The sequence below is a fragment of the Rhinolophus sinicus genome, linkage group LG17, assembly GCF_036562045.2.
Source record: "Rhinolophus sinicus isolate RSC01 linkage group LG17, ASM3656204v1, whole genome shotgun sequence".
In the NCBI taxonomy this organism is placed as follows: domain Eukaryota; kingdom Metazoa; phylum Chordata; class Mammalia; order Chiroptera; family Rhinolophidae; genus Rhinolophus; species Rhinolophus sinicus.
The window spans coordinates 1,251,681-1,273,805 of NC_133766.1; the positions used below are offsets into that span (position 1 = coordinate 1,251,681).

General features: G+C 43.4%; 1 long non-coding RNA gene across 2 annotated transcripts in view; it reads right to left on the reverse strand.

Moving 5' to 3' along the window:
* Positions 1–22,125, reverse strand: part of LOC141569347 (uncharacterized) — a 447,021-nt gene that overhangs the window by 277,747 nt on the left and 147,149 nt on the right. For both annotated transcript variants that reach the window (XR_012492885.1, XR_012492884.1), the window contains exon 5: positions 9,312–9,412. This is a non-coding gene — a long non-coding RNA (uncharacterized LOC141569347). The remainder of the gene's footprint in view (positions 1–9,311; positions 9,413–22,125) is intronic.

Here is a 22,125-nt window from a genome sequence, read left to right on the forward strand (position 1 = left end):
TTGAGGAAATGTGGAAATATCCTGAATGTGCCATCAGGAAGGGAAGCTTTCCAAGCCTGATTTAGAGTATAGCGTTAAATATTGGGAAATTCCGAGTTCACCAGCTCACCGGGATATTTCTGTACAATGCCACGATTATCAGTACTTGCGTTGGGACCGTGTGTCACCATGAGGCTGAATAACCCAACTTCCGCTCTGTCTGATTCTCACACATATCTGAACTTGGGGGCCGACATTCACTTTGAATCACGGCGATCTCTAAAAGACAATAGTGTTAGTTAAGCTAGAGCCAGCGCTCTGAAGACGGAGGGAGAGAGAGACAGCACACAACCAGGAAAAGGCAGCATTTCAAGGGGAAGCACAGCGGCCTGTTAGCGCGGTGCCCACGCTGGGGAGCGCACCCCAGTCCATCTGGGTCCGACCTCGGGCAGGAGGTAGCCAGCACGAAGCTCCTCTGGGGTCTGGGGTCGCCCGCCCAGCCCTCCTTCTCTTTTGAATCGCTCGGCCTGCCCCGGCCACAGGCCTTCGCCTCTGTCAAACGCCCTTCTCCTGAGCTGCCATCTCAGCCCTTTATCTTCTCCTGACACCATCTTCACCGGATTCTCTGATTCTGCATCGTCGTTAGAGTTTAGACCCGAAACTGAAGGTGTTTTCATAGCTCAGACCTGGGCTTTGGTAACAAAGATGAAATTACTCAAGACTTCTTTTTAGGAAAATCTTTCAGCCTTTAGTGTTGGACTCTTTTTTTTTTACTCAGAAATATAGATTTGACATTTTCTCATCTTAAAATAATAGTAAATTTCACCTGTTGAATATTTTAACTTGTAAGTCAACCTTCTAGGTTTAGCTCATTAGAACTCCATAAGATTTTGAACTAAGGCTCAACAAGTTTATATACTGGCTCCAAAATAAACACACGGTGAGAAGCAGCCTTTGAAAGAGGCAAAGTCTCCTGGATCTAAAGTGAGTTCTTTTTTAGTGAAATCAAATTCTTGGACATGGAACAAACATAAAAATCATTTATTCTTCGCCATTTGGTCAAAGTGAACAACAGGATAGTTTTCCACTCACGAGTGTCGCACGTATGGCCTTCTTTCAGGCAGAGCAGGGCTGGGGGCTCAGTTGTGGGCACCGGGCTCTCATTACCCCTGCGAGGTTCTCTTTTTCTCCCAGGAACACCCGTCTTTTACGGGCCTCACACACCAGGAAAGATTATCATGGCCATTCTTCTAAATCAAAAAGTCCGTTCCCTGAAGCCAAGTTGGTAACTGAAAACGTTTCTTAATGAAACACAGTTGCCACCAATAAGTTATGGGACAGACCCCCTGAGCAGGACACTGAATGACAACTCCCTCTGTACCTAAGGCAGGTGTTCTTAGAACCTTCAACGAAGTCACAAATTACAGCTCCAAGTTCTCCAGGCAAGTCATGTTCTCACCGGCCACCATAACTGGAATGCAGCACTAGTCAGACGGTGTCAGGAGGAGAAAAAGTTAGACAGAAAGATGTAAGTGTTTGTAATATTACTGTAACAAACGGACCATCTGGGAAGCGTGTGTTATAGATGACACATCCTGAAAATTGAGACCATAGCTATTAAACATCAGAGACAAAATCAGATTTGGCCAAGCAATCTGAAGGAAGAATACACCAGAAGAATGTGACCGCCCCTGCGGAGCTGGCTAGCGAGAACATTGTTTTGAGTAAATCATTTTCAGGCACTGAATCCACTACTCGGGACACATCGCACAGAAATCAAGGAAGTAGCATCAACCTTCTATTTATATTAGGAAAACAAACATTAAAGTGCCATCATTAAATATATATATCAGGTAATATGTCAACCAGCACGGCACACACTGAATGCACACACGTTGAAAGACAAATGTACAGAAAGGATCAGAGCTGAACAGAGGTAATCAGGGATGGTTTGTAGAGAAACGTGTTTCAAAGTTGGACTCAAAATACAGTCGAGGGCAGGGAAGGGTGACTTCCGGGTGGGGTGAATTGACTCAGGAAAGATACACACAGTTTAAACATGAGAAATGGCCGAGTATTGAGCTTGGTTCGTTGGCTGCAGAAGTGCTGCACTGACAAAACATGAGTATAATACTGGCAAGTAACGATGGCATTTTAAATTGTAAGAATGATGTGCATTTAAACCAAATACCCCACCACTGCCAAATCCCTCTTCCCAGAGCCCTGCCTCATCCCACTCGTCTTCTGCTCAGAAGCCGCCCGTGAACCCACCACTCGTTTGGCAGGAGCGACGTCATGAGCGCGAGCTCCACAGGCCGACGCTGGCTACTTCCTTTACTTTAAGCATTTCTCACCACTCATCTCCCAACACACACACGTATTATTCTGTCCAGCCGCCAGACAACCTTCATTCTTTGAAACTGTCTCACACCATCACATCTCTGCTTGTCCCTGTGACATTCCATCAGCCTGAGTATTTTCTTCGGTCAGCATCTTTGAGGTACTGTCGTCAATGCACAAAGCTCACCCATTTAAATGTGTAACGGGATGGTTTTGGTGGATTAAGAGAGATGCGCCATCACCGTAATCTGGAACATTCGCATCCCTCCCAAAGAAACTCCCATCCAACAGCATCGTGCCCTGTTCCTGTCTGTCTTTCTCTCTGTCCTAGACAGACAGCCGCTCATCAACTTGCAGCCTATAAATTTGCCTATTCTGAACTTCTCATATAAATAGAATCAGAAAATACGTGGCCTTTAGTGACCAGTTTTCATCATATAACACGTTTTAAAGGTTCTTCAGCGTGCTGCCATGTATCTGTACTTCCTTCCTTTTTATTGCTGAATAGTATTTCCTTGCACGACAAGCCACATGTGCTGTGCCAACCACCAGTCGATGCACATTTGGGGCCATCACGGACGGTGCTGCGATAAACACTGGCGTCCAGCCTTTGTGTGGACATGGTATCAATTTTCTTGAGTACGTACTTAGAAGTGGAATTGCTGAATCACACGGTAACTATGCTTAACATTTTGAAGAAATGACAAACTATCTTCCAAAACGGCTGCACCATTTTACACTGTCACTTTCTGGATATCTATTTCCCTGTCAAACATAATATCACGAAGATTAAACTCTATCTTGCCACCATAAACCATTCTTGAACCTTTCTTTTCTTTTGCTGGATTTTAATCTCATTAATCTGCTTTTCCAAAACATGGTTTTGATGTAGAAACAAATTCAAACAGCATATTTCTAATGTTTACATGTCCCACTGTGGTAGGGATTCGGAGTGCACAGCTGAAGATACGTTCACGACCTTTGATAAACTCACAATGGAGTGAAGGTGATAGACACAGACATTACTACAGCCCCATGTGCTCAGTGCCATGAGAGGCCGTAGGAATACAAATGGGGAGGGGGGGACTTATTCATTTCTAGGCCTTATATTTAAAAAACAACAGCAACAACAGGCCCTTCTGAGCCCCACTCCTCCCTGCAGCTCTCTTTCTTCTTCCCATCACAGGCTTCCTCTGTGAATTACTTAGATGTCTTACCTCCCATTCTCGCTCCAAACCAGGGAAATCTGACTCTCCCCCATCACTGCACGGAGATTACTTTTCCAGAGTCATGGGTGACCTCACGTCGCTATATCCAGAGGACATTCTTGCAGCTCTCCTTTGGCACCTTCCCAGCATTTGACAGCGTCACCCACTGCCTCTGTCCCAGGTGCCTCTGCCCTGGTTCTGACGCTAACTGTGGTCCCCTCCCTCCCTCCTTCCTTCCCTCCCTCCCTCCCTCCCTCCCTTCTTTCCCTTCCAAATTCTTCTCTCTGCTTTGTGTTTCCTTCTCGTCTGCATCCCCTGAAGGGTGCTGCCCCTCAAAATTCTCCTCAGCCTAGAATTCTCGCCAGCTCTCCCACGTAGTCAGCGGCCATCAACTTGTTACTGATCTCACTGCCTTGCTCCAGACCCACATTAAACATTCTCTCTGCTACCCTAGACTTCAAGCCTTTAATGACTAAACTCATCGTGTCTGGGGAAGTCATCATGAAACCACATGCTCTAGCAAAATGGCTCTCCCCTGTCCTCCTGCAAACATCTAAGATAATTTGAAGCGCGTGTAATCAAATTAGACTCTCTTTCTTTAGCTGTGATCCTGGTGACCCTTTTTTCATTTACTGATGACTTTAGCATTTGGCACACTTTATTCTCTCCTCCTGCCTCCAGCACGATGCCTGGGAACTTCCACAACCACTCGCACGGTCCATTCGGTGCCCTGGCCTCTCATTTCCTTGATCTTATTTCCATTGACCAAGTTCTCCGCCCACCGCACTTAACTCCATGTCGTTGCCAAGTGCAATCTCTCTGCAATCGCAATTTCAACCTCTCCCCCCCCTCCCTTTTTGTCTCTCGCTTCCCTTCTCTAATATCTCCTCAGCTTATGCTTCACCCTATTAACTCCAGTCCAGCCACTTCCCCCTCACACAAAGACCCCCAACGCTTTGCTCAGCTTCCATGATGCTGCACTCATTCCTGCTCATTCTGTGACAAAATATTCTAATCATACACTTGCAAACATTATTATTTCTTCATGCTCCGTTGACCCTCTAATGCTGGCATCACAAAATCCCAAGTGTGGACGAATCCGACCATATATCTTATTTACCCTCCACTGGCCCTCAGGCAGCAGGATATTGGTCCTCTCCTCTTTCCTCAAATCCCCCAAAATCCCTTCTTCACCCCTTACCCTCAACCAATATTCTGCCTCACGATTCTCAGAGAAGTAACAGGAACCGGCAGGAAAGAGCCTCGTGTGGTCACCGCTGTAGCTACCCATGCGCTTTCCTGTGTCACCACACCCGCCGTCGTTGGCACCCTGCTGTCTTGTCCCCTGATCATCAATCCACTTTCTACAGAGCAGCCAAATTCAAGTCAGATCATGCCATTGCCAACTTAAAATCTTCCCTTGTCTTCTTATTCCTGTCACAATAAAACTGCAATTCCTCCTGACGCCTCCAAATGCCTCCATGTTGGGGTCCCTGCGTAAGTGTGCGATCTCATGACCGCCTGCTCCCTGCACCCACCTGCTCACCACGCTTTCGTCACACCGACCTTCTATTTCTGGAACATGTCACCTTCTGTCCCACCTTAGAGCCTCTGTTGTCACCAGGTCGTCTGCCTGGGACGCTGTGTCCCCAGGTCTTCACAAGGGAGGTTCCGTCTCATCGTTCAGCAGATAGAACATTTTCTTAAAGGAGGTTCCCTCTACTGTCTCGTCTTTGTGTTCTCCAACCGTCCATCACTATCACGACCGTTCTCTTCCTGCTTCTGCGTCTTCTTGTTAGCACGTCCCACTTATCACTTCAACGCGTCACCACCACACCACCATTATACTGGTGCGTTTGGCAATTTCTTCACTTCTACCCTCTCAACTTGAATAAAAGCTACTTGAGGGCGGGGTCCTCGTCTCTCTTGCTCTTCACTGGATCTCTAATGTCTACAAGAGGACACACCCCATGGCTTGTGTTCCACGGTCGGTGTCCCCTCTGACGTTCTCCTGTCACAGCGGATGGCCCAGTACCACACCTGCCCCTTTCAGAAATCTCAGCTTGAACCTTTGCTTTTCTCTTTCACTCAGTGCCCATAACCCACACGTCCAATCCTGTCAAATCTGCCTCCAAAATGTTTGTCAAATCTGCCCACTTACGAGTATGTGCAGCCCCACCGGCGCTACCCTAGTTTAAGGTGCCCGCGTCTCCTCACTGCGTGGCAGCAATGACCCCTCCCAGGTCTCTGCTTCTCGTGCCCCTCCTTCTACTCCAGGCACCACAAGCAAGATGGACTTCTTGCACAACAAACATTCCACTGTCGGAAATGCTTCCGCAACTTTCCTTCTCCTCCTGACGAAGGCGACATCTAACGTGGCGCCGTCCTGCACAGTTTGCCCTTTACTCCGAGGTCGCTTCACCCAGGCCACTTCCCTCCGCGCAGAAGGCTCTGCTCTATATCTACTTCCTGTGAACCGTTAACTGCCATCTCCAGGCTTTAGCTTCAATTCCCCTGGAAACTCTTCCTTGGCCACCATCCCCAACGGGCTTTCTGGCCCGTTCTATGTGCCTCAGCAGCACCTTCATCTGTCCTGATGTCGCCTTATTACCTGTCTGCACAGCCGTCTTCAGCTCCCTGAGACGACGGGCTGTGTTTTACTCCCCTTTGTGTCATTCTGTCTCTGGCACAGGTACAGACCTGGCAGTCAGTACACACACGCTTAATGGGGAAATTAATAGATGCTTCCAAACGACGCAAATAACAGTCAACAATAGAAAGACATTGGAGGGGAAAACAATATACTTTTTTTATATCTTGTGCCTAGAAAGTGATACAAATAACCGGCTCTTTAGTAAATGACTGAATTATGATGATAAAACATGCAGACGATGTGCCCACGGAAGCTCGATGGCGCCGCTAACGCCAGAGCTGAAGCCGTTATCCTTATGCTGCTCAGCTCTGGACCCATTTTATTTTCTATGAGGCTGAACTCTGTTCTGCCTGCATTTTCTAAGAACAATTGACTCCGCTTCCGGGCCTGACAGGCTCCTGAGCGCGTGGCTCTGGCAGGTGGTTTCCATTCGCCCCTCCAGAGATGCCGGCACTGCTGCAAACGCTGCTCCCATCTCACTCCCAGCCGGGTCCCGGCTGCCTGCCTGATACAGTCGATGGCTCGTTGGATCCCAGAATGTGCGGCTGTCACAGCAGTGCCGCCCTCTCCTCCTTCAGCAACTCTCAGAGGAAAAGGGTTGATGAAACGAGTACATTGCAATATATATTTTTAAATTCAAATTAAAGACACTGTTTAAAATGTATTTCTTCTGAAATAATAGAGGTTGTCCATTTAACGTCCGACACAGGAGCAGAGGTGGAGTGCGACCTCCCTGTGAAGCTCTGGCAGCTGCCGCCTCGGGTTAGTTTCCTAAGCAACCTGGAAACTTAATTATCCCCAAACAACATGGACAAGTATTTAGAGGAAGAAGATTTAGTGGAATCACCATCATCAAGCATCTGAGAGAGGGATTATTGAGGGAAAGAAAAGGAAAAATGAGAAAATGCTATTTGGTGATCAGATTAGCTACAGAGCGTCTGCAACAGGCATTTGTAAAAACACTTTTAATATTTTAAATCTGTACTAAATGATCTTCAGGTTTTCAGCAGGAGATCAGACCACAACCGTTTAAACAGCACACGGTGCATGTACCTGGGAGCTGCTGCGGGTTGGGGGCTGTTCGTTAAGGGGGTGGCATTGAACTAGACCTTGAAGAACGGATAGAATTGGGAGATGCAGAAGGTTTATGTAGACGAATGATCAACATTAGTCTATTTATTCAATACAAATTCCCCATGTGTTGCCATCACTGTTCACTGTTAAAGGTTCTGCCCCAATCCCAGTGTACGTGGGGGGGGGAGGGGCTCCCACACACCAACAAGGAATTCTTGACACCGGTTGGGTGTCCTACAATGTAAATCAATTCTGGCGCTATCCACCTGGAGACAGCGTCAGGTTCCATAGGTTCAGAGCCCAGTCCTACCAGGCAGCCGTCCCCAACCCCCTCCTAGCCACGTGCATCCGGTCTCCGCTGCCCCCAGGCCCAGGCCGTGGACCGGATGGGCTCCAGCCTGCAGGCTCCAATGACCCTCCTTAGCTACGATTAATTTGCTAGAGCAGCTCACAGCACTGAGAGACATTGTACTTAGTAGGTACTGATGTGTGATGAAAGGATGTAACTCAGGAACAGCCGGGTAGAAGTGACGCAGGGCCAGGTGTGGGGAAAGGTGTGGAGCATCCATGCCTTCCCCGGGAGCACCGCTCCCCCCAAATCCCCATGTGTTCACCAACCTGAAGCTTTTCGAAACTGTACTTTTGGGTTTTTCTGGTGGCTTCATTACACAGGCATGACTGACGACTCATTGGCTGTTGGCAGTTGACTCAACCTGCCCCCTCTCTTCCCTCCCCCGAGGCCAGGGTGGGTGGGGCTCAAAGTTTCAACGCTCTAATCACGTGGTTGGTTCTCCTGGCAACCAGCCCCCCACCTTAGACACTTTCTAAAAGTCACCTCACCAACATAAAAAAGACACCTTTGGCTCTCCTCACTTAAGCAATTCCAAGGGTTTCAGGAACTCCACACCAGAAATGGTTCAAAGACTAAATACATGTTTCTTATGATTGTAACCTCAGAAGGAGGGAACAAGATACTGAGTTGCTTTACAGAGACAAGAGACAAAAACCATAGTCATGCAGCCGGAGAAGAAGCGTGTGCACAGGAGAGAACTGTTACCTCCAGCTGCACTGGGGACCAAAGTCTTGTTCCGCCCCCTCCACTCCCCAGCCCCCCCCCCCCCCACACACACACACTGAACCAAAGGACCGGGAATAACTAGAGTTGGACTCCTGAACCCTTTCAGAAGGAAAGGTCCGCTGTCCAGGCAGATCGGGTGCTGAAACCCGTTACCATAAACCACCGAGGTCCCAGGTCCTCCAATGAAAACGAGCCCCCAGCACTTCCGCACACCTGTTCGCCACCTGCTTCAAAACCCTTCGTCCAGTCCGGGGAGCAGGATGGACCTGGGGCACCACTGGGTTGGTGCCTTTCCTTACCCCACTCTGACATTTGAGTGCTGGCCTTTCAGACCCTGGGGCACATGAACTCTGGTTCGCTAACGTTATCAATTACAGTAGCTCAACTGTTACACCTCCTGACATCCCGGCATCATTCCACTTTGTCACCTCCCCCTTAAGCACTGGCCCTTCCCATGACTCTACTTGCTGATAATAAAATCTCAAACCATTACTCTTATTATGTTGGGAGCCTTAAAATTAAAAGACTCACAGAGATCAGATTCTGGAACAAAATTCCAAGTAATTTACCAATCCTTTCATCACCACTTACACAGGTGACCAGAGATTCTGTTTTGACACATCTTGTCTGTTAAAGAGAAAAGCACAGGCCCAAAATGGCATCACTTGTGCTCAAGCCCATGAAGCCAGCCTAGAATTTACACCGGATCCAACTGCAGTTTCAACCTTTCCCAGAAACATCATCTTAACCAGTCAGGAATTTTCTGGTCAAGCACCAGTGCGGTCATCTGTCACAGGGGCCCTCTCCAGGCCCACAGAAGAGGTGATCTGCATGGTAAAAACCCTTCTCTTCACGCGAAGAAAACATGTCCAGGCCCCCAAATAACCCTTTCTTTCCTTCTGTTAATAACTTCCTCGTTCCACCTTCTTCCTATAAAAACTTCACATTTTGTACAACCCTCGGAGTGAGGGGGACTTACCAAGGGCCCTGGGAAATGGTGACATAGACACCACACTTGTGCTTCTCACTGTCCCCAAATGCTGTCAGAAGTTTGCTTTGGTTCCGATGCTGCCACCAAGTCTGTTATAAAAAGAAACATTCAGTATCAGAAAGCTAAAAAATAAATCAATAGAACAACAGATTTAATGTCATGTATCCTATGAATTAAACCATTTAAACAGCTAAACTTCTATTCAGCTTAAAGGTAAAGATGCCTTTATTCTAAGGTTTCATAAACCCTCATTAACACAAAGTCCTGCCTACTTGCACATTATACTCAGGTCCCTCCCTTAACAATTCTCGGCAGCATCATGGAAACACAGCCTCTCGTCCTGTATGTGCCGTCATGTGATGGGGGCGGGCGCTGCTGGATGAACCTCTAGGGGCCCTCAGTGTTGGCAGAGGCAGCGAGTGAAGCCGGTTGGTCCAGCCTTCTCGGGCTGTCCAGTTTCAGGCTGCACCTCGGCTGTTCTCCTCTCTGGATGATTGCAAAGAGGCTACTCAATGTCCGAACATTTAGTACGTTGTTTATATCCAGGTTCCCGTGGCTCTTGGGAGGCTGTGAAACGGCTTATGGGACCCCCACCCTAACCCCTCTTCTCAAGGAGCCAAACCTTAGCTTTCAGCATCTGCACACAGGCTCCCCGTGGAGGGAGGGAGGCACTTGAGATGCTTTGTTCCCCTTGAATAAGAGTCAGGTCAGAAAACCTGATGTACAGATTTTTTTGTTAGTAGAACCTCTTTGCTTATAACATAAACCCAAACTGTATACAGAACAACTTAACGTCTTACACCAGGTCTATGTGAGACAGAGCAGAACCAAGACTCTACAGTGGAAACCAACTGGTTCATGGCCTACAGAACTGCAAAGAACTCCAAACCTACTGTGAGGTCTACAGTAGTGGGAAGAAGTAGTGATGCTGGGTGAACAATCTCTTGACCAACACGAGACAATTTTCTGCAGTAGCATTTGTTCTTAAGGTCTTACACTTGCTGCTGAACGCTGGGGTATCATGCGAGGCCTGCTTTTCACAGCAGACGGACAGAAACAACCAGCTGCGCAGGCATCTCCAATAGCCATGGTCAACAGATCGACCAGAGAGGATGTACGAAGATGTCTCACTGTCCACTGCTGGGCAGCGTTGTAAACCAGAACTCAAGTAAGGAGATGGATAGCCCTCAGCTGAGGAAGTCTTTGGAACTCAGACACTAAGCTTTGCTCAGCGGCAGACAGAGTTCTCGTATCACGTCCTATTAGAAGGAATGAGCTGTCTCAGAGGAACCAGCATAAGATGGAGACTGGACACCCACGGGGACTGGCAAGCAGCAGAGAACTAGCCCACAAAAGAAAAAAGAAGTAGGCGAGTAAGGACATTTGTTTTTTTTTTTGTTTGTTTTTTTTTTTTTTTTGACATTTGTAAACTAATAGCTCATTAACCTTCCAGAGAGAACTGTGGCCCGGTGAGGGAATCTCGTGTCATGAAAAATCAGGCTAATCCAAGAACCACAGAAGGTCAATGAGTCCACCTAGAAAACCACTCTGCACCAGGCAGCAGCCAGTGCCAAGGGGCGACACAATTTGGGGTTTTCTGAGGCTCTTCCCCGGCCACCTCTGGCGGGTTTGGTTCCTTAAGATAATGACCTTGTCTTACTCAACTTTGCTCTACTCATTGACTCATTCCTTCCTTCACGCATTCATTCCTTCACGCATTCAATGTTGTGTCTGTCGGTAGCAGACATTCAACTCAAAGTTTGCTCTTCTTTGCTACTGCTACGTGTTGTTTCCCCTTCAGTGTGTGTCCACAAACACTATCTGTTCTCTACCTAAGCAGTAAGTACCGTTCCTTTCGAAAAATAGATTATAATTTTGGAGCTGGAGCCTACCTTTGGCTTAGACACACACAGAATTATCCCTGAAGAAGATTGTCTCTGTTCAGGGGCAGCAGAAGACTTACAAACGCTCGAGGAATATTGACAGGGAAATAGACAGTAAGGCCAGCATGTCCCACAATCCGGATGTCCCACTGGCAGATATACATCATTTGTCACTTCCATTAGCCAAAGCTTGCCCCTAATTTAAGAGACAATTCTATGCAGTGTTTTTTTTTAAAGTTTTTTTTTTCTTAAAAGTCACTTTGGTGCTTTGAGAGTGGTGTGTCCACTATAATAAAAATAATATTATACTAAGTAGAAAAGTAAGTTGAGGAAGCTATCAGGACCTAACAACAACATGCTACAAGGTATTCCAAAATAGAAAAGATTATAAGATTAAACAAGTGTAGGAAAACAATGAACTGAACTCAGTTTGCTCTCCCATGTTTGCAAATGGCTGCTCCAAGTTCTGTTCCAAAATGGTGTCAGGGCTTTCAGTGCTGTCATCAGCTGCCATCAGCACTGCGTTTAACTGACATAATCACTGATTGTTACAATTAGTGCCCATTAGTACGGAGTAGAATCAGAGTCTCAGTCACACAGAATTGCCCATTATGTCCGTAGAATACACAGAGTTCATCACTTACGATTAACGTTACCAGAATGAATTCAAAAGAAATGATGAAAGACCCGTCACTGTGTAACGCCGCCAGATGTGAGCATCAGAGATGATGTACCAACTGTCAAAACCCAGTATCCTGCTGTGGAACACCCAGCCTTCAGATGTGAAAGTGCGGAGAATTAGAGAAACGATGTGTTTAGTGGAGAGGAGCTTGGAGGGGACCAATAGACAAGTTATACTGTTGAAGCCAGAAAAACGTCGGAAATGTATTTGATGTAGTTAGGTCCCTTTATAAAATTATTCTCCCCTCAACTTATTTTTTGTTATTGTTTTGTTTTTATTTCAATTTATATTATAAGCCAAAAGAAGTGCCTATGTAAGGGTGGAAAATGACAATGTGACTGTAACTTTTAACCCTGGAAATTATTTATTATTTCCACAGAAACTGGCCGATTGTAATTTTCTTACGATAGTGATTCTTAACACTCAACTCTCAATGAATGCATTTTAAATAGGGGACTGAAGAGTTAAGAAAACACGTGTGCTGCCGGGCGCGCCAGCTTCCAGCATGGGTCACGCAGTAAGGTGGAGGCTGCGATCTGTGAGGATGGGAGACCAAAAAGACAGACGCAGCCTGAGTCATTGGTACCAGTGGAGCCACCATTTGAGTCTTGCACTGCCCAGCAAATACAAGTGGTAGGATCAGACGCTGGGAATACTAAGAAAGAGAAAACAATGTTTTCACTTTGAAGACATCAATAGCTATGCCATGTCATCTATGTTTTGACTAGGTGGCACCAAACCATTATGCATTTCACACATTTTCATTAAATCTTCACTATAAAAATAAGCCTATATGTGTATGTAGTAACAAAGGTGTCCATTTCCACCCAGAGGCACCAGCTTTAATTGTTACATGTGTATCTTTTCAGGTATTTTCTGTGCATATGAAAGCATTTGTATACTCTCGTACATGACATATTCACTTTATATTTCAAATGTTTTTATACCATTCTGCTGCAGCTTGACTTTCTCACCATTTTTACACCTTATTTTATAGCATTGTTATAGCTCTTTCAATATATAATGACTGCATTATATTTAATTTTATGAAAAGCAGTATGTATTTAAACTACACACGATCAGTATTTATGTCTATTTTGTCACTATACCAAACAACAGATAATTAAATATCCTTGTATAGTTACCTATTTGTAGGTATTTAGGATGAAGTTCTAGAAAGAGAATTGCTGGGCTAATATACACGTACATTTTCGAATGTTGAGATATTTGTATATCTATCCCTGCATCTCCATCTTATTTATCTAGTAAAACTGCCTCCAAAATGTTTGCTGTAGTTTAGATTCCCACTGCTATGCACCAGAGCGCTCCCAAACTCCTAAATCCTGGCAAAAATAAAACGCCGCGTTTTATTTTAATTTTTTAAATCATGATGATAATTCATCATCTCTGTTATAGTTATTAGCAATTTGTATTCATCTGTGTCCTTAGGTTTTCACAAAAATTTTCTCTATTGAGTTGATGGCACTTTTGTTCAACAGCTTTTTTGATGTGTGTGTGTGTGTGTGTGTGTGTGTATTTTACATACCATAAAATTCTGCCATATAAAATAGACAGTTTGATGGTTTTTGATGTATTCACAGAGCTGTGTAGCGTCCTCGCTATCTAATTTTAGAACATTTCCCGCACCCCACAAAGAACCACATACACATTAGCTGCCATCTCCTATCCCTTCTCCTGTCCCCGTCACACGTAAACATGAATCTACTTTCTGTTTCTATGGGTTGCAAGTCCCAGACATTTCACACAAATGGAATCACGCCGTATGTCATCTTTGTGATTGGCTATTTTCACGTAGCATGGTATTTTCAAGGTTAATACATGTAGCATGTATCAGTCCTTATTTTTCATTGCTGAATAATATTCCACTGTATGGATTACACCATATTTGCTCATCCATTTATCATGGGTGATGATTTATCACCTGTGACTTATCATGGTGGATATTCATTATGGCTACGCATCGATGGGCATGTTTCCATTCTGGGGCTATTATAAATAATGCTGCTATGAACATTTGTGTGCAGTTTTCTTGTGGACATATTTCTCTTGAGTGTAGCTACGAAGAACCATTGGGTCACCTGATTACCCTACACTTAGCACACTGCCAAAACTGTGCTCCAAACTGACGGCACCATTTTGCATTGCCACCAGCAACGTACAAGGGTTCCGATTTTCCCATTCCCACCGAGACTCATTATTGTTTCTTCTTATTATTTTGGCTATTGTGGTGGGTGTGGAGGGGACCTCAGTGTGTTATGTACAATATCCTGAGGACTCCTGGAGACGAGCACCTCTTTGTGTGTTTATCAGCCATTTGTACGTCTTCATTACAGAAATGTCTATTCAAGTGCTTCATCCATTTTCAAGGGGATTACGTGTCTTTCTAATGTTGAGTGTTCTTTCTATATTCTGGACACAAGTCTCCTTTGTCAAATGCATGATTTGCACATTTTTTCTCCTAGTCTGCGGGTTGTTTTCACATTCTTGCTGGTATCCTTCAACACAAAAAAGTTTTTAATTTTGTGGAAGTCCAATTGACCTATTGTTCTTCTTTTTCACTTATGCATTTGACGTCACATCTTAAAAAACCATCGTGTCACCAATGTCATGAAGATTTATTCCTATGTTTTCTTCAAGGAATTTTACATTTAGAATTATGATCCATTTGAGTTCATTATTGTGGGAGGTAAGGGACAAAATGCATTCTTTTATACACAAATTTCCAGTTGTCTCAACATCATTTGTGTGAAGATTATGCTTTCCTGATTGAACTGTCTTGACACCTTGTTCAAAATCAATTGATATTAAATGTGAGGGTTTATTTCTACCCTCATTCCAGACCACTGATCAATACCGCCAAAGTGACACAAGTGCACTGCGTTGATGACAGTAGCTTAAAATCTGGCAAGCTTTGTAGTATACTTTAAATTGAGAAATATGAAACTTTGTTCTTTTTCAAGATTGTTTTGGCTATAATAGGTCCTTGGCATTTTAATATGAATTTTAGCATCAGACTATCAATTTCTACAAAAAAAGTTAGGATTTTAGAAGAATTTCAATGAATCTGTAGATCAACTTTGGGAGTACTGGCATCTTAATGAAATATCATAAACATGGGTTATCTTTCCAGTTACTTCGGTCCTTTTTAATTTATTTCAAGATGTATTATAGTTTTTGGTGTATGAGTCTTGCACATTTTTTGCTAAATATATCACTAACCATTTTTATAGTTTCTGATGCTAGTGTAAATAAAATTATTTTCTTGGTTTTATTTCAGATTGTTTATTACTCATGTTTAGGAATATAATCAATTTCTGTATATTGCTTTTCTATCTTACCACATTGATGAACTCATTTATTAATTCCAACAGAGTTTTCTGTGGAATCCTTAATCTTTGTACATTTCCACACATGAGATCCTGTCATCTGTAAGCAACGAGAGTTTACCTCTTTCTTTCCAATATGGATGCCACTTAGGTCCCGTGTTTCCCCAAAAGTAAGACTTAGCTGGACCATCAGCTCTAATGCATCTTTTGGAGCAAAAATTACCATAATACCCGGTCTTATGTTATAGGGTCTTATATAAGATCGGATCTTATGGTAATTGTTGCTCCAAAAGATGCATTAGAGCTGATGGTCCGGCTAGGGCTTATTTTCGGGGAAACACGGTAATTAGTTAGCTAGCCTATGCCCTAGAACAGCCAGTATAATGCTGAGTACACGTTTCAAAACGAACATCTTTTTTGGTCCTTGGTTTTAGGGGGAAAGCATTCAGCTGGTTTCCATTAATTATGTGATTTGTGGGATTTTCCTAGATGCTCCTTATCAGGTTTCTTTCTATTCCTATTTTGTTTCGTTTTGCTTTTATCATGAAAGTGAGTTGGATTTTGTCAAAAGCTTTTTCTGCATCTATCGAAATAATTGTGTAGAATTTGACCTTTATTCTATTAATATATTACATTGATTGATTTTGGGATGTTAAATCAATCTTACATTCCCGATATATATTCCAGTTTTTATGTGTTGCCATATTCAGTTTGTCAATAATTTGTTGAAGGTTGTGGCAATATATATTCACAAGGGGTAATAATTTATCATTTTCTTTCATAGTGGTGTCTTTGTCTACTTTTATTTTCTGGGGAATCCTGGTCACATGGAATGAATTGAGAATTGTTCCATCTTCTCGTATTTTTTTGAAAAGTTTGTGGATGGTTGGTATTAATTTTTCTTTAAATATTTGGTAAGTAGAATTCATGACTAAAGCCATCTTGTCCTGGGCTTTTCTTTGTTGGAAGTTGTAAAATTATTAACTCAATCTCTTCGCCTATTATAAGTCTCTAATCAGATTATTAATTTTTTCTTAAGTCACTTTTGGTAGTTTGTCTTTGTAGGAAACTGTCCATTCCATCTAAGTTATCTAACTGGTGGCATGCGGTTGTTCATAGTACTTTCTTACTATCCTTTTTTACTTCTGTGAGGTCAACAGTGAGGTACCTACTGCCATTCCTGAATTTAGTAACTGGAGCCTTCTCCCTTTTATTTTTGATCAGTTAAGATAAGGCTAGCCAGTTATCCCACTTAAAAAAAAAAAAAAAAAAAAAAGATGAATCCATTTTCTCCCATTAATTTCAAAAGCAATTTTTGTCTCCCACGACCTTCTCATCTGAACCTACATTTATTTTTGTCCCAATCATCTTTCTCTGCACTGGAGATGTGCTGCTTGAACTATCGTACCTTAAAAGGGTTTTTAATATCTGGTAGGAATAAGGCTCCTTTTATAATCTTTGTTTTCGTATTTTTGAAAGCTATTCTAGCACTTTTTTTCCAGATGAACATTCAAGTTATTCTGAAAAGTTTAAAAAATATACTATTTCTGCGGTGACTTAGACCATATTGAATTCATAGATAAACTTTGGAAAACTCAACATTGTTCAATAGGTGCTATTCTTATCCAAGGATAAGATATTGCTTTCAAAACTGTACATTGTCTTTTGTGCTCCTAAGTAGTTTTAATTTTTCTTCATACAAGTCTTTCACATCCTTTAATTTGTTTAGCTGCACGTTTCCCTTTTTGCGAATGGAGCATTCTGTTTCATTACCTTTTCTACATTGCTGTTATTTTTATAATCACATACTCTCCATATTCTCAGTCTTCATGGACTCCTCGTTCCTTTAAGGTTTAAATTAAATTGCTTGAGCATTTATGCCATATAATAATAGTAGTTGTCAATTGCTTCTTCCCCATGTGCATACATATTTTTTTGCTATATTTGAGGAGAGGATTTTACCACCATATTAGATCCTAAGAAGGGTCTACTACGCATTTCATAGCTCCCTGCATCCCATGAAGACTCTGTTCATTTTTATGCTTTTCATGCTTGAAATTCTGAGACTGGAACTCTTTTGGTTCTTTTATATATAACATGAACATATATATATATATATATATATATATATATATATATATATATATATATATAATATATTAAATCAATGCTGCTAATTATAGAGATTTTATTGAAGAACTGTGGTGAACTGCAGGCAATTAGAGTTTGGGAATAAAATAACTGCATTTTGAATTTCAGATAGACTTCTATCAAATCTGCAAATTGGAATATCCCAGTTTGAAACCTGGTTCCATCTCTTCTTTTCTGTGGAGCGTGAAGCAGTCCTGATGATACTGAGTTTCCTTGTTATGTCCCTGTTCTCAGAGGGATGGCTTCTGCTGTGTCACCATTAAACATGGTGTTGAATTTTCCTTTCATATATTATCAGGTATTTGTGTGTGTGTTTTCATATTTTTGTGGCCTGGTCCTGCTTTGAAGTTGATGGGATTCTTTCTTGGTCCTTGGACCTTAAAATTCAACAGCTTCACCTCAAACTGTGTGACTCTCGAAATTTTCAACTTTCTTTCTTAACTGAACTCATGTCCCTTTTATCCATAGTTTCAGTTCTATCTTCATTCCAGGAAAATACTATTTTATTATATTGTTCAGTATTTTCCTTTTCCGGTTGTTCTATGCTCTTCTTCAAGAATGCAAACGGTGGGTCTGCATTTCCCCTTTTCTAATGTCATCTCGTGGCTCTTGCTCTTCTCGCTTTACGTTGTTACAAAACCACATTTCACGACATGGACTTTGCTTTAAGCACCATCGATCCTAATTCTGAATACTTCCCATGTGATTCTCATTTCCGTACTGTAAATATATCTGTATTTCTTGAGCTCAGTAACGTCATTTATTAACAACTTCTCTGGTTTATTATTTTTTACTTGAGTGCTTACATTTCTTCTTTGAGTAATATTCTCTAATCCATTTGTGTATGACATTCATATATTTTCTTATACAATTCTTCTAGTAAAATGTGTTTTCAACACTCACGTTTTTTCCTTGTTAAAACGATTGTTTTACATAGGAAAAATACTGGATACTTTTTGTTTGTTTATTAATCCTCTTCAAAGGGGAGAATGCTATCCAAGCCAACTCACAAAGATGAGCCGCAAAAGTCCATGCTTCTTCAAGTATGTTGCCTTAAAACCCTCTTTCATCACATCTGCCATATCCCCCAATCTAAGAGAACAAATCTGAGCATGGCCCGTTTCCTTCTTGAGGTGAATGGTTTACCCTGACAGGAAGACTGCATGACACGCTGTGAAAATGTTGTTCTTTTTATTTATCTCTGTTCAGTTGACTTTTGCCAGTGACTTTAGAGTTGTTTCCTGTGCAGGACTCTCTTTCTAAATGTTTTCCCCATCGTGTTTTTGGGGAGGACAAGGGTGGGAGAATGAAGTTGGCAAACACAGGCAAATCCCCCTACTAATGCCCCTGCACCCTACTCTTCTCTGGTGGCACTGGGCTGCTCTAAGAATGCCTCTGTGTCCCTTGGACCCCCTTCCTTACCCACACGTCACCTGTTTCTCATCATTGCAAGGAAACCACCATTGCTTGGATCTTTTAAGACTCTAACTTACTGTAACAACAAGAAAAAAAAAGAAAAACAAACATACACTCTGAGCTCTAGAGTGGCATGTATTAGCTGAGTATGTCCCTTAATTTTGCAATCTTCACTCTATTTGGCAGGCATGGTTCTTGCCATTTTGAAAAGTGGAATTTTCTCTTTGTTTAAAAAACAAACAGTTTTGCTTTTGTGGACCAAGTCTCAGGGAATGGTTTGGAATAAACATTTTATTCCACTATCAATTACAAGCAGTCTTAATAGTAGGCCATTTTAATATAATATTACACGGAAATAAAATCATTCTTCCATTACCTAGATTGTCAAGCAAAAATTGAAATATATTTTGGAGTGTATTGTAAATGAGAAGATTTTAGAGCTTTCAGTTGCACTTGAGAGAAGGAATTTCTCAAAGGAGAATCTTTCATGGGAAGAATTTTTGTTTTTCATCCAGCTGTTGCAAACCTAGAGCGTGCGAGCTGGGACGTAGCTCATCCTACAACATGGCTGCGGTGAGTCGCTGAGGTTATTACAATGCACACACATGCACACAGCTTGCCTCTGACCCTCTGAGCTTCAGCCTTATCCAAAGCCAACCCAGATATTCTCTGGGAATAGAGCTGCTCCGGAATGTGTTGCATCTGCCATGGTGGGAGTTAAATATTCCAGGCGTGGTTGATGAGAGGTCTTCTCCATTTCTGGATTTCTGTGTGGTTGGGCCACCGCTAAGTCCCACTGGGCTTTCCTGGGGGAAGCCAGGCCTCCCTTCCTCGTCACCCCCTGCTCTCTTGTCAGCGAGCCCCCTCATTCCGTATGCATCCGTGCCCTTTCGCAGGAAGGGTCAGCAGTCCGAGTCTTTATCTGTTTGACCCAAGCCAGAGAGTTGTCAGAGCAGAGAAAGCTGCCACATCCCCTGCCACTGCTCTGGTCATGAGTTTATAGTTCAGGCTTCTCTTGGCAAAAGATCGCCCACGTCAACGCGGTGTTTCCAGGGTCATAAATTTGCAACGTGATGAGACACGACCAGATGTCGCCGACGTGAGCTGACTCACAAAGCAGCCCTCTCTCTGTCTTGCTTCCCGACTCAGAGAAGAGGGTCCATTTCGTTCTTCCTCCTCAGCTCAGGGCCTTGGCTGCCCAGGCTGAAGTCAGCCATTTTCTGCACCAATTCTGCTTTTCAGGAGGAAGAATGGAGTGGTCATTACCACCTACCATCCCCTACTCCACAGATATTTCCTGTTGCTCCGTGCACCCCGGTGGGGTTTCCTCCCATTCTCGGACACACGTTTGATTGTTCTTTTAGTTGCTGTGATGGTCGCTGCTGTGATAATGCTCCCTGTGTACAGTCATGGGACACACGGGCATGGCTGTCTAGAGCCCCTACTCCACGCCCTCCATCCATGGCCGGATCTCATGTGTGATTCTTCCAAATTTGTTAGGACTTCTTCAAAACCTAGGACACAGTCGATGGTAATAAATGTTCCCAAGTGTGGTTCCAGGTAGAGCAAAGCTTTGAGGCCCCTTGGGCGTTTGCATGGTCTCATTCTAAGTTGAAGCAGCTGAGGCCACGGACGTCAGGCAGATTCCCCAAGACACCACTTGTGCTTCCACCCAGACTCCAGCCTCCCGTGGGCGAGCACTGCGGTGCTTCCTCAGGAAGCCAAGTTTGCCCTCTGGACATTATACAAATATGTAATCATAATCTCAGCCCTTCGGAATTAAAGCTGGGCCCAAGTTAAAGCAAAAGTCAATGGAAATAAAAACAAACTTTACAAATCGGATGCTGTAATCCTTCATGAGAGATCCTTCCTTTCCTGAATTCCAGTTCTCTTTGTAAAACTTGGGTGATGGTAACGATACATCACTCGTCATAATATCGTCGGTATGGAAAATTACTTAAGGGACTTCACAAAGGGGTTTTTGAATTGTCCTGTGAAAAAAGTTCCACAGTGTAATCTAGTTTATGATTTTATGTCTGACTTTTTTCTTTCCTGTGTGCTCTTGGTGAGGGCTGTTTTGTGAGCTGATAATCCGGAGCAACTGGCTGTTCGTTTATGACCCTCAGAGCCCAGGAAGAGATGAGTACAGCTAACAAGAGATTCGAGCCCCTTTAAGTGCCCTGAGCAAGCTATAAGGCACTGCAATTTCTCAGGAAGAAAACTGCTGCCAAGTGTTTACATACGCTGTTGTTGTTTTCTTTATATTGTTTGTGTTATTCTTCATTTGTGTCTTGAATTTCTTCAAGTATGTATTCAGATAAAGCATTGATTTTTTTGGAGTTCCTATTGTTTTTCAGTTTGAAATCTAAAACTTCTCTTTATTCTGCAATTTTAGTTCTTAATACCTGGATAAATTAAAGTCACATTTTGTATTTCAGGAACCATTCTTGCCAGGAGTTTAACATAAAATGAAAATACTATCTCTTTTTTGTTTGTTTTAATTACTATAAGCAACTTTAAAAATCATTGAGGAGACTGGCTTTCAGTGCCTTAGAGTCAACCAACAGTAAAGAACTTGGGGGTCCAGCGCATGTACAGTGATCTTGGTTTAATTTATGAGGGTTTGGTGGTGTTTAAAAGCACAGTACGTAATGTGGAGCCAGGAATCATTAGTGTAGCACAACCCTTCATTGATGAAACGAACAAAGACATTCACGGTCCTATGAATTCCCAAAGCGCTCAGTGACCGAGCAGGCCCCAGGCCCAGCTCGCCTGTCCCTTACTCTCGTCTCCTCCCCGACAACAAGCACAGAGGAACCTGGGATATGTTTCAGTGGTTTCCCAGGACCGGGCACAGTGTCAGGCACAGCAAAGATACCCAATGCAGTGTCTGGTAAAGACTGAAGGCCGACATCACTCGTGCACGTCAGACGGCCCTGGGTCTGCTCTATTCTATGACGTCACTGGAATGATAACCACGCTCGCGGCTGATGTTCAGGCAAGTAGAGCGTCAGTCTTCACAGACGCCCAACACCCTCTCAGAAATGCTGCCACATTTTGAGGTCATGGAAGGATTTCCAATTAGCTAAGGAGGTAGAAAGAGGTCATTTTACAGGAAGGGAGGCCACGCAACGCTGAAAGTGCTACGCACAGGACAGGAGTGAGTCTTGTGAACGGTCTGGGTCCCAGAAGAGATGCTGTAACAGGGCCCACAACCAAACATCCACATGCAGGGGAAGTTTTCCATCTGAACACCCAGAATTCCGAAAGGAAGGCTCTCCAGGCTCTCAGGGACCCCGGCCTGTCTGTCCTGACGGCTAATC